The sequence below is a fragment of the Rhododendron vialii genome, chromosome 7a, assembly GCF_030253575.1.
Source record: "Rhododendron vialii isolate Sample 1 chromosome 7a, ASM3025357v1".
Lineage (NCBI taxonomy): Eukaryota > Viridiplantae > Streptophyta > Magnoliopsida > Ericales > Ericaceae > Rhododendron > Rhododendron vialii.
In genome coordinates this window covers 5,095,626-5,107,903 of record NC_080563.1, presented here as the reverse complement: position 1 = coordinate 5,107,903, position 12,278 = coordinate 5,095,626, and the positions used below count along the sequence as shown (strand labels likewise).

The 12,278-nt window shown below is 39.6% G+C and overlaps 1 protein-coding gene across 2 annotated transcripts in view; it reads right to left on the bottom strand.

The window, feature by feature from the left end:
• LOC131334179 (receptor-like protein kinase FERONIA) overlaps nt 1-9,226 on the bottom strand; it is a 51,256-nt gene extending 42,030 nt beyond the window's left edge. The window contains exon 1 of one of the 2 annotated variants that reach the window (XM_058369084.1): nt 9,038-9,226. The gene's annotated coding sequence lies outside the window, so the exon portion shown is untranslated. The remainder of the gene's footprint in view (nt 1-9,037) is intronic. The other variant, XM_058369083.1, reaches the window with a different exon arrangement.
• Nucleotides 9,227-12,278: the final 3,052 nt, after the last annotated feature.

The following is a 12,278-nucleotide window of genomic DNA, read 5'->3' as shown; positions in this document are numbered from 1 at the left end:
AACCCAACATACCAATTCTGTGGCACCAAACACAGCCTTAGGCATCTCTTCTCTTTTGTGTATCATTTCATTGATAGATTCCTCTCTAAGGAACCCCAGCAGCTGCTGGTGAGACTTTGAGAGCCGTTGTTGAACTTGACATACCAACAATCAGTTTTCCAACGGAAAAAAATGGTGCCCAATTATACGCTTAATTTAAACCAAGAATCCCTACCAAATCCTGCACAATCGAAGAAATTATGTGCAGTTATCATCACAATGGAAAATAGACTTTCTTTTTTGGTTTGTTGCTTAGGGTGTCCGGGCATCTCGACTAATCTCCTCCCCAGTCCGTTCAAAGGTGGACCATCAACGCCGGGATCAGGGGATTCACACGAAATTTCTTTCTTATGGCCTGACTCCAAGAATCCAAGAATCGAATCCTCGTCAATAGTGTTGGGAACAAACCCACCAACTAACCGGACCTAATCCTTGGGGCTGGGCAATAGACTATGTATGCAGTCCAACGAAAAATCCAACGTCACAATCCCCACACAAAATCACCCCATATTGGGGAGAATAAACAACTCTACAAGCTCTGATAAAAAAAAAAAAACCAACTCTACAAGCAGCCCAATCAGTAAAGAATATCATGCTTAGCATTGTGATACACTCTACTGGCAAAAAAGCATGCGGTCTTCCGCCTTATGTAACTTATAACAATACAGCACAAATGCAGGGATCAATCCTAAAGAAATCCTTGCAGAAATTATCAACCCAAGACAACAGAAGGGATTCACAGGCTAGAGTTGACTTCCTGTATAGTTACAATCAGAAGGGATTTACTGTTTTCGGACTAAAAAAACATCTATGAACCTTATACAGATTTACTATTTTTTTTCCTTTGCGCTTTACATTCTACGAAGAATGAATAATGACTGATACATACAGTGGCTAAACGAGAAAAAGGAGGGGTTACGCTCTTCCTTTCCTCCTTTCATCCAGCGCCGGCCCAAAAGATCAAAAGAATACGTCAATGTTAGTGAAATTGTTTCACTTCTGCGTTTAAAGACACGGGGAAAAAGGTAGGTTAAAATGGCTTATCATGCAGTTGGAAGTACATGTGATAAGAACTACTAGCATATCGAGAGTGCCTTAAAAAATTCTAGGAGCTCGAAGCAAAGAGTGAAAATGACATGAGAGTTACAAATATGCGCTATTTTATCAGACTGGTGCAAATCACAAGTTGTGCTCTCAATAAATAGTAATATGAACTATGTTCGTATCTACATTCATGATCAGAACAGAGAAGCAAAACTGTTGAGGGAATCTTTTAAGTGTTTGATTATTCTAGAGACTTATTGTTGGTGAGATTGGAGCTAGAAATTTTCACATTGAAGAATGTAGAAACAATCCCAAAATTTCAATGAAGCTAAGTTGCAATGACTCATTTCTATGGACACAAATCGTAAATAATAGACACAAAAATATGGGCATCTATGGAAGAATAGCACAAATGTCAGTTAACTGCAAACAATACCTTGCTTTGGAACATTCTCATGGTCAATACAAGAGTATCACGCATTCTGCATATCCAAAAAAACAGAGAGCACCACATCAGACATCAATGAACATATCGAGAGGGCACAACATCTTGCCATTCCAAAAATCTCTCCTTTCTTTCTTCTCCCTCTAAGTCAAAGTGAATAGTTTATAAACAGCATATAGAAAACTGTTAGGTACACTAGGATCCAAACATTTGAAGTAGTCACTACAAATTGGGGAACAAGGGCAGGAGCTCGACAGTAGAATCCCAATGCCCACGAGATAAATGCACCAAAATAAATAGTGAAATGATGGATTTGGTATTGACATGGATTTAAACCCCTTAAAAGAGAAATCCAATTTCGTATCTTTACATCATTGGAGGTTTGCATTCTCATTCAGGTATTTTACATCTACAGCCGACGGAATAGCATCAATGACAACGACATCAAATTAGACATTCAACTCCCTCGGAAAGTCCAAAAAACATACACAAGGCTATAACAAGCCTATAACTATCACATTAGTGACAGTGTTGATGACTAAAAGGGGGAGCTGAAGACTGAAATCAAGACCTTAACACATCAGGTAGTAATAATGCCAAACAAATGCCACTGAACCACATGGGTATTAGCTGACGATGAAGGGGACCCTAAGAAAAAACCTTAGTCTCAAACCGGGGTCCCAATTGGGGAAGTGGGATCGTTTTTTAGGCTGGAGTTTTGCGTGGTCATTGTGAAACAGCGTCGTTTTCTGAAACCCAAGCCTTGCCGAGGTACAACTGTACAAACATGGTCATTACTCTGAGCCTGAAGAAAATGAAATGATAAGAAAACAAACAAATTATGGGTTTCTTAGCATCAAATCAAGTCATAGATGCAGCATCTCAGTTTAGCACCATCAAAATCCAAGCCTTGCCCCCCCCCCCCCCCCCCCGGTTGTTTCCTCCTGCAGGCTGCAGGTGCTATATAACTGAACATGGATGGAAGTTTCAGAGGTCATCCAGGGCAAGCGGGGTTGGAGGGTATTTTAGGGATGATACTGGAGCTTGGGTTTGCAGCTATTATGGAAGGCCGGAGGACTTCACTTCGATAGAAGCCGAGCTTTGGGCAGTTTATGGAGGCCTCACTATCGCGCTGCAAAGGGGTCTACACAAGATCACATTGAAAGCGACTCAAAGGATATGCCATTGAGCTGATCAAGAAAGGAGGTACCCAGAACTTCCCATGAAGAGCACTCTTGGAAGACACCAGGTTCTTGTTCCAAAGGAGAGGGCATGAAATGCAGCGTATCATCAGAGAAGGCAACAACTTCGCTGATACTTTAGCCAAGCTGGGAACAGACCAATCTGTTCACCTTGTTGAGCTCGAGAATCCTCCAGCAGCTATCACGGGAATGCTCATGGCTGATCTCATTGCCATTGGCTCTTTGTGGATGTAATATGCTTTTGTTGTTTACCAAACAAAATGAAAATCCAAGCCTTGCCAAGTACAAACTATCCTAGGTCAAAGTTCAACAGAAAGAAGTTATCTATTCCAAACCCAACACACGAAATCTGCGGCACCATACACAGCCTTCGACAATTCTTTTCACTATTACGGTTCAATTCATTTGTAGATTCTGCTCTTAGGAACACCAGCAGCTGAGAGCCCTTGTTCAACTTCTTCAACTTTCAAACCAGTTGGTGACATACCAACCACCAGTTTTTCAATGGAAAATGAATAAGGTGCCAAATAAAGTGTCTTTAAACCAAAAATTCCAAGCAAATCCTGCACAAACATTTCCCCTTTTGTCAACCAATACATATACTACCTAATGAGAAAAGAGAGAGTTTATGCTCTTCCTTTCCCCCTTTCATCCATCGCCTGCCCCAGAAATCAAAAGAATATTCAGTATTAACAGAATCGAAGGACTGAGAAGCATCTTTTAAGTGTGTTGATTATTCTAGAGAATAGTTATTTGTTGAGATTGGAACTCAGGAATCTCACATTTAAGCATGTAGAAACAATCTCGAATTTTAGACCATGCTAAGTTGCATTTAGTCAATGTTAAATAATAAACACAAAGTATGCGCATCTATGAAAAATAGCAGATAGGTAACTGAACTGCAATGAATACCATGCTTTGGAACATTCTCATGGTCAATATGAGAGTATCACGCATTCTGCCAAAAAGACAATGAATAACCACATCAGACTTCACTGAACATGTCAAGAGGGCACAACATCTTTGTATTCCAACAAATTCTCTTTCTTTTTTCTCCCTAAAATTTAAAGCTAAAGAATATTGCTTCTGAGACATAACAGTATTAGTTTATAAGCAAAGATATTGAAAACTGTTAAAGTACACTAGGATCCAAACATTTGAAGTAGTCTAAATGGGTGAACAAGGGCAGGAACTGATGCCCACGAGACACATGTACCGAAAACAAAAAATGAAATGATAGATTTGGCATTGGCATGAGTTTCCATTCTCCTTTAGTTATTTTACTTGTAAATCCCACATCGTTCATCTAAGCCACCCAAGCTTGGTTAATATATTCTAGAGGTTACTCCACCTGTTGCCAATTGGTTTGGAGTTGGATACTTTAACATGGTATAAGAGCTGGGTCTTGGGTGGACTCACCTCGTGTGGTCAAGTCTCTATCGCCCGAGTCAATCGCCTCACCTCATAAATTCATACCTCCATGTGCATCCGGGCTAACATGAGGGGTCGCCCGAGTCAAATCTCCTAGTTTCCTCAATTCGTACCTCCACGTGCATCCGGGCTGTACGTGAGGGGGAGTGTTAGACTTAATCCCACATAGCTGCCACCCAAGCTTGGTTAATATATTCTAGAGGTTACTCCACCTATTGCCAATTGGTTTTAGGTTGGAACTCTCCAAGAAATCTAACAAAGTTGACATAATAGCCTCAAGTTTTTTTAAATCTTCTGGTAGACATGACATAATGAGAACCACATCAAATTAGACATTCTCTATGAAACAAAAACACATACAAAAGCCTAACCATCACATTAGTACCAAAGCCATTGACTAAAAGGCGGAGCTGCAGCCAGAAATCAACACCTTAACAACTGAGGTTGTAATGACGCTGAAAAAATGCCACTGAACCACATGGGTACTAGCCGTTCATAGTTCTCCCTCAAATTTTTGTAATCTTATTGAGCTCAGAAAGGCGTAAGAGCATGAGACACAATATGAAAAGAAGAAGACGATGAATTCCAAGACCAAATAAAGACAACTTAGTGCACAAGATGGTATTTTACCAAACATCGGTATAAGTGGTGAGCGGATGTGAAGAGCCATTAGAACAGGTCAAAACAAATTGAGTGCAGAGCCCACAAGGAATTTTGATCTGCAAAGTTGTTGATCAGACAAAACATTACGAATACATCATGCTTTATATGGAACTTCATGTGGAAATATTTATCATGTCAAGGAATTCACACAATCTTGTCCGACCATGGTATCACAGAGACAACTCAACTTAGTAAGGTATCAATTCAGTACTATTCACGTCTTTAAAAATCAGAAGTTGCAACTATATTTCGTATTCGTGTCACAAGTCTGGTAATTAGCTTTAGATAATCATTTTAAAGCTACTCTTTTAAGCATTGGGCATTGGGTCAAACAAAATCTTCAAACAACAGGTACATATCTATTTTATCATTAAAAGAGTAACAGATTAATGAAGATTAAAATATCTCATTTTTTCCATGGAATGATGTTCTTATTGTATCAGTCTCAAGAAGAGTATAAAAGGAGCGAATATAGTCATGGCCCATGGGTTATGTTGTCCACTGGAGTAAGCTCCCCCCCACATTTCAGCCACATCCCATCATATGTTACTCGAAGAGAATCAAGACCATTTTATTTTTTATTTTTGTTTTGGGGAGATCATGAATATTTCATTAGATGCTCCAAAAGGGGCACACACCGGAAGTATACCAAAAGAAATCTCAGCCACGCATAGCCACAAAAGAACGGTCTGCTACCAATTCAATGAAAGAAAAAGATGAATCACAAAACTTTCCTTCCGACAAAAACTGGGAGCAATGCAAAAGAGCCCAGTTGAGTCTATGATCCCCAAATTAGCCGTTTCAAATGTTCACCTACCCTTTCCCTCCAAATAGCATATCATAGACAATGGAGCAATTCCATGCTTTTTAGAAGAAGAGTCCATTTAAGAATATGATTTTGGCCTTACTTCGACTTCAAAATGAATTAAAAGTCTAGTCCATTGGGATTATGTTGGTATTGTTATTGTTGTAGTCCATCCAACCAAGGTCTCCTCTCATAGGATTGTCTACACAATTGTGGTAAACAGTACAACAATTGGTGGTGGACGGAAGAGGGTGCCAGGGGGGCCACGAGAACAACTTTTGAGTAATTTTATTTTCTGTAAGGATATCGAGGTATTACTTATGATAGAATTCAGTGTTTTTGCCCCATCAGAATCTTCATAACTTGACTAGATAGAGAGAGTAAGCAAGCATTTAAATTCATGATTGTAAGAGTACCAATTGATATAGTGAAAAGAGATATGTTAAACATGTAGGGAAACGCACGCGCGCGCGCGCGCGCACACAGAGAGAGAGAGAGAGAGAGAGAGAGAGAGAGAGTGCTCTGTTCTTCAAAACCTTAAAACTTAAGCGAAGGGTCGTAAGTTCTTTTTGTCTTTGGTAATTTAAAACTTCATAAATACTAGAATTTAGAACATGTAAGCAAGCAAATGACCACATTATGCCAATTCGATCCCCACCACTACTATCTCCCACACAACACCCGCATCATAAAAGAAACATAAACCAACAAGTGCTATTAATCACGAATTCTTTATTTCCGCAATGACAATGAAATCGATATTGCTTACATATTGACAATGAAAGCTTCTGGACCTCCCTCCAAAACCCTACCGCGCCTTGCTTCATTCAGCATTCAACCGTTTTAAAGCAACAAATTTAGAACGACGAAAGCCCCTTTCACAATAACTAATGAAGCCTTTATATACCTTAGCGAATGCCGCTTTCCCAATAAACTAATGCATCATCGAAGTCGTTAGTGGCATTTCGTACCCCCCCTTGGTGAAAAGCAACGACAAGATCCCTCCGATTGAAGGCTTAGTCGAGCTGCATGAGCCGGACACCTGAGTTATGAGAAAAAAAGATCCCTCCAATTGAATAGCACCACGGAGGGTTGCATTCTCGCTCGTTGCCATATTCGGAGAATTCGCTAGTGGAAATTAGGAGCCCTCTCACCGGAGTCGAGGGTGATAAGTGGGAAATTGAGGACTGAGGTCAACTCGAAGTGGAAGTGGCGGCTGTGGCCCCCTCCACGCGGTTTGGAGCGCCGGCGAAACTTCTTGGGAGATAATTCCAAATTTTTACCCATTGATTTGGTATGACTCACTCCAATCAGAAACCCAATGTAGCGTTTCACCACTTGGGATGACCACCAGCAGCAATACCAGGGTTGACCACCAACGCTATTGGCCGGAAAACCAACCGCCGCCGCCGGAAAAGCAGAACCACCGCCAACCACCACAAAGTAGCCGTTGAAAATTATTTGATTCCAAATTCTGTTGTTGAAACAACACTGTTGCCCGTACTTCTCTCTCTCTCTCTCGAAAGGTTGTGAAATGGTGAATCATATCAAGAATCGGATTATCCTTTTATAAATCGTGAAACTTAACAATTTGTTCAAATTTCAAAAAGGTTTGTGATTTTGGCATTCCAAAAATTGACTCCAAAACTGAACTGTGTTAAGTACACAAAACGATATCATTTTGGAGCACCTCCATCAATTTTTGAAGTACTAAAATCAATTTCCTTCAAAAATATATTAAAAAATATATATATGCCCCTACATAATAATTGATGCCGGTTAAAGTCCTTGAAATTACTCTATTCAAGAAGTTATTGCGTCAATCGAAGAGTCTTTTTAAGTTTCCAAGTGGTTTTTGATGTTTTCAAGAGTCAAAACACATATATCAATTAGTCTTTAGTCAAGTCCTTTTTAATTTGTGCCTTGAAAGTGTAAGTGTCTTTTCCTATTCTTGAAGAGTTGTTCCACATAGTCTATAAATTAGGTTGCTATGAATGAAATCTTTAGAGAGTGTGTTTGAATTAAAATAGCCTTTGGCTTGTGAGGAGATAATTCTTCTTGTAATTCTTATCCTTCGGTGGATTCCAATAGGTGGCGAGTTTCCCGTTTCTGTATCTCTTAGGTGAATTCCTTCGAGTGGTGAGCGGTTTCCTACGCCCTGTATCCCTAGTTAAATCCTCGGGTGGTGATATCTGTATCACGTTGATTCATAACTTGGGTGGTGAGCGATTATCCCTTTATCTCTTTTTACCTTTCTTCCGTCCCATTTGAAAAATCCGCCGTCAATAATAAAAATATACTCCCTCTGTCTGGAATTATTAGTTATTTTTTAGAGTTCGTGTTATTTTTTAATTGATTATATTTTATAATTTAAAATATTTTATGTAATTTTGAAAACATTGTCTTATAGAATTAATTGAGATCTATCAAATAAGATTCATATTGACTATAAAATTCATTACCAATTTAAAGATATAATTTATTTTTTATCCGGTTAGAAATGAACGAGAAATTATTAAATTCGGACGGAGGGAGTATTGTAAAGTTGGAAATTTTAAGATTAATCAACATTCGACTCCGTTATACTCCGTTATGAAAGATGGAAAAAGAGAAGTTTTCTTACCATTATTAATTGATGACCACGTCTAATAGGAAAGATGCACAAACACAGTAGGAAAATAAACACTAAAGCAAAATGACCATGTGCACTCACATGTTAAGGATTCATTATTATAGCTTAATAAGTACAAAACTAGCTTATATGGCAAAATGTGTTAGTTGGTACGAGGCTTTGAACCCTTCTCCGGAATTAAAAAAATCGATTAGTGAAATTACGCAAAAATAGTTTCATATCGGTCGAATGAAATTGTGATAAATCTTGATTTATCCATAGATACGTATCATTTTTGCAAGAACCACGAATCGAATTGCAATTTGAATCGTGAATTGCAAGATTCACTATTGATTTTGTATAAACCTTAATTCACCTCCAAATTGGCATCTTTATAAGTGAATCGTGAATTGAATCATGCGATTTTGAGTCTCAGGTAACTATGCTCTTTAGCTGCAGCTAACTACGCGCTCTAAAATCAAGAGGAGATTATTCATCTAACAAAGTCTCAACAAAATTGCAAAAGCATTCATCAACCGACTAAAATCTACCCATAACAAATGTAAAATGACCAAATGGAGATGCAGATGCTCTTACGTAACTTATAACTATATAGCACGAATGCAGGGATCAATCCCTCTGCAAAGAAAACCTGACAGAAATAATCAACCAAGACAAAATTTGCAATCAGTCTACTAAGTCTAGAGTTGATCACTTCCTATATAAGAACAAAAATAAAAAAAAGTCGTAAAAATCTTTTTAGTGCTTAGTGCCAGTGGGATGGGGTAAGTCTACACTCACCAGTCACCACAAAACCATGAGTCCACCATAATTGGTTTGCCACCAAAGTGAAAATCCATCAGTTGAGGCAAGGCAGCAACCACAAACAGCAATTCATTGCCATGGGCCCCCTTGTATATTTGATAAACTTGGAATGTGGAATTAAAGAGAAATCCCCAAAAAATATAAGGCCTTCAAGTGGTGATGCCGTGATGGGCATGTCTTCTTTCTTTGGCACATGAGAAAGAGGCACAAAAAATTCCTACGTACCCAAAAAAAAGAAAAAAGAAAAAGAGGCACAAAACTTGCTTGCCTCTCAAATCCTCCCCGAAACGTCCGATCATGCTTTAGTGGTGATCCCAGCCGTTGATGCATTCTTCACTATCTTGTGTATACGCCGCACGGGATCACAACTATGTGGGGCCCATTCCGAACTGGCACCAAAACATAAGAAAATACTTATGTTATGCCCCTAATTTTTTAGATAAATGATATTGACATTCTGAAAATTTATACATGATATTATCTAATTTTTTACCTAATTTTTTAGGTAAATGATATTACCTAATTTTTAAGGTAAATGATATTGACATTCTGAAAATTGATACATACACTCCAAAACCAGTATAATTCTAAAGTTACTTTCCTTAATTTTTTGAAATGTCTTTATTAATTTATTAATTTTTAAAATGCAAATATCATTTTTCATTTTTTATGGAAAGCACAATCGCATAGGAGTATTTTATATTTTCTGAAATTGTAAGGTGAGCAATTCGTTCCAAATCCTATGATCGAAAAAGCTAAACTCACTCTTGCCCGTACTCCTCTCTCTCTCTCTCTCTCTCTCTCTCTCTGGTTTCTGCCTACCTCGATGAAGTAATAGGGGAAGGGGACGAGAGCCTTCACCGGAGACGGGGAAATCGACAAGTGGCTAGCTCGACGACGACTACGACTGAAGTTGTACTAAGTGGCTCGAAGGGACTCATACACAGCGACGACTACACAAAGGCAACGTCGGCGCCCGCCAGAACGACGATGATCAACTCGAGTGGGGATGGATGTCGAGGACTCGAGGTGGGAGTAGGGAGGGAAAAGGGGGAGGGGAGGAAACCCCACAGAGAGAGAGAGAGAGAGAGAGAGAGAGAGGTACGGGCAAGTCGGGGCAACAGCGAGGTCATCGGTGGTCCATCCCCACTCGAGTTGATGGTTCGTCGATCTGGCCTGCGCCGACGTCGCTGTGTATGAGTCCCGTCGAGCCACTGTAGTACAAGTTCAGCCGTCGTCGAGCCAGCCCCCAGTCGATCGATCTGTGTTCCCCGTCTCCGGTGAAGGCTCTCGTCCCCGTCCCTTATTAATTCGTCGATCCGTCTCCAATTGTGTAATCTCTGTACCGCCGAACTACGCCTTCTCCTGTCGATCTCTATTCGCCGGTTTTCCCTCACGCCTGCCTTCCTCTTGCCACTGATGACTGACTGATCTCACATGCAGAGCAGTAGAATAGGTCTGTGTTTTGTTGGGCTGTTTCTGGGTCGACCACGTTTTTTTTTTTTTTGATCCGCTGGGTCGACCACGTTGGGTCTGTGTTTTGTTTATTCCTGAGGTGGATGGGCTTAGCCTAACCAATTTGTGTTGGCACCCGTTTAATGGGTGCTATCGGGCCAGTAGTTTTGTACCCGTTGTTGGTCTTTTTTTCGTTTTATTTCTCTTTAATGCATGCACCCCCATAAGTTGTCACACGCACACACACTGATGTTGGGCCGGCCGCCGTTTGTGTAGGCGCGATTCTAACAACGGTTATTTACACAAGGATTATACTTGCATAGCAATGTGTGTTTTGCAGATCGGCATATCCTGATTTGGTTGGTATTTGGTGTCTCTGAATTGTGGTGTTGATTGGGGTATGATTTGGCTCGTGGGTTGTTTGGAGTATGGCTCAGCGTTGGTTTGGTTTTGTCAATGGACATTATTATTGTTGTGGGTGTGTTTTGAGGATCGGCACTTTGTGGAGTTGTTGGATCATGATTGGGGTTTGGCTCGGCTCGGCATGGCATTGGTTTGTTGTGGTTCGTGAGTGGGGTGTTCTTTTATTGTTGTTTATACTTTATAGTAATTTCTGTTTCAATAATCCATGTTGCAATTATTTGCTTTACAATTACTGTCATTGTGAAACGTTTTTATAAACCCAAGCCTTGCTAAGTACAAACACGGTCATTACCCTTTAGCCAGAAGAGAATGAAATGACAATAAAATTTTCTCCTTTTTGGGTTTGGCAGCTTCAAATCCAAGCCATAGATTTGAAACTAGAGGCGGCATCTAAGTTCAGTAGCAGCATTAAAAGCCAAGCCTTGCTAAGTGCATGCCATCCTAGACAAAATTTAACCAAAATAAGTCCAAACCTACCATACCAATTCTGTGGCACCAAACACAGCCTTAGACAATTGTTTTCTCTGTTACGTTTCATTTCTTTGATAGATTTCGCTCTTGGGAACACCGAACACCAGCAGTTGCTGATGAGAGCCGTTGCTGAACTTCAACTTCAAACAAATTGGTGACATAGCAACAACCAGATTTCCAATGAAAAAAATGGTGCCCGACAAAACGATTAATTTAAACCCAAAATCCCTTGCAAATCTTGCACAATCCGTTCCCGTTTTATCAATAAGTAAGAGATTATGTGCAATTATCATCACACTGGACAATAGAATAGATTATGTATTCAGTTCAAGGAAAAACCCAACAAGCCAACATCACAATTTCAACACATAATCACCCCGGCCATGTTAGGGAGAACAACCAACTCAACCAGCAGCCCCTTCAGCCTGGACGAGCCTATTTTATCATGTTTAACATTGTCATACACACTACTGCCTACTGGTAAGAAAAACATGTTTTCTTCGGCCTTGGAGCATTTGCATTTGACTTCTAAAAATTGTTTGTGATATGACAAAAAATTAAAAAATGAGGCTAAAAAATTACGTGTTACGATTGTTAGATAGAGAAAATAGAAAAGTGGTTTATTTGGCATTTTTAGGTGCTTTATAGTGTCAGATTTAAAAAAGAGTTAAAATGGAGCCACGTAAAAGTACTCACCCTTTATCTCTCTTTAGCTGCAGCTAAATATGACTCTAAAATGCAGATAAAAAAAAAAAACGACTCTTCTAAAATCAAGAGGAGGTTATGTATCTAACAAAGTCTCCAAAGTGCTCAATGGAGCAACAAAATTGCAAAAGCATTCATCAACTGACTAAAATTTGACCC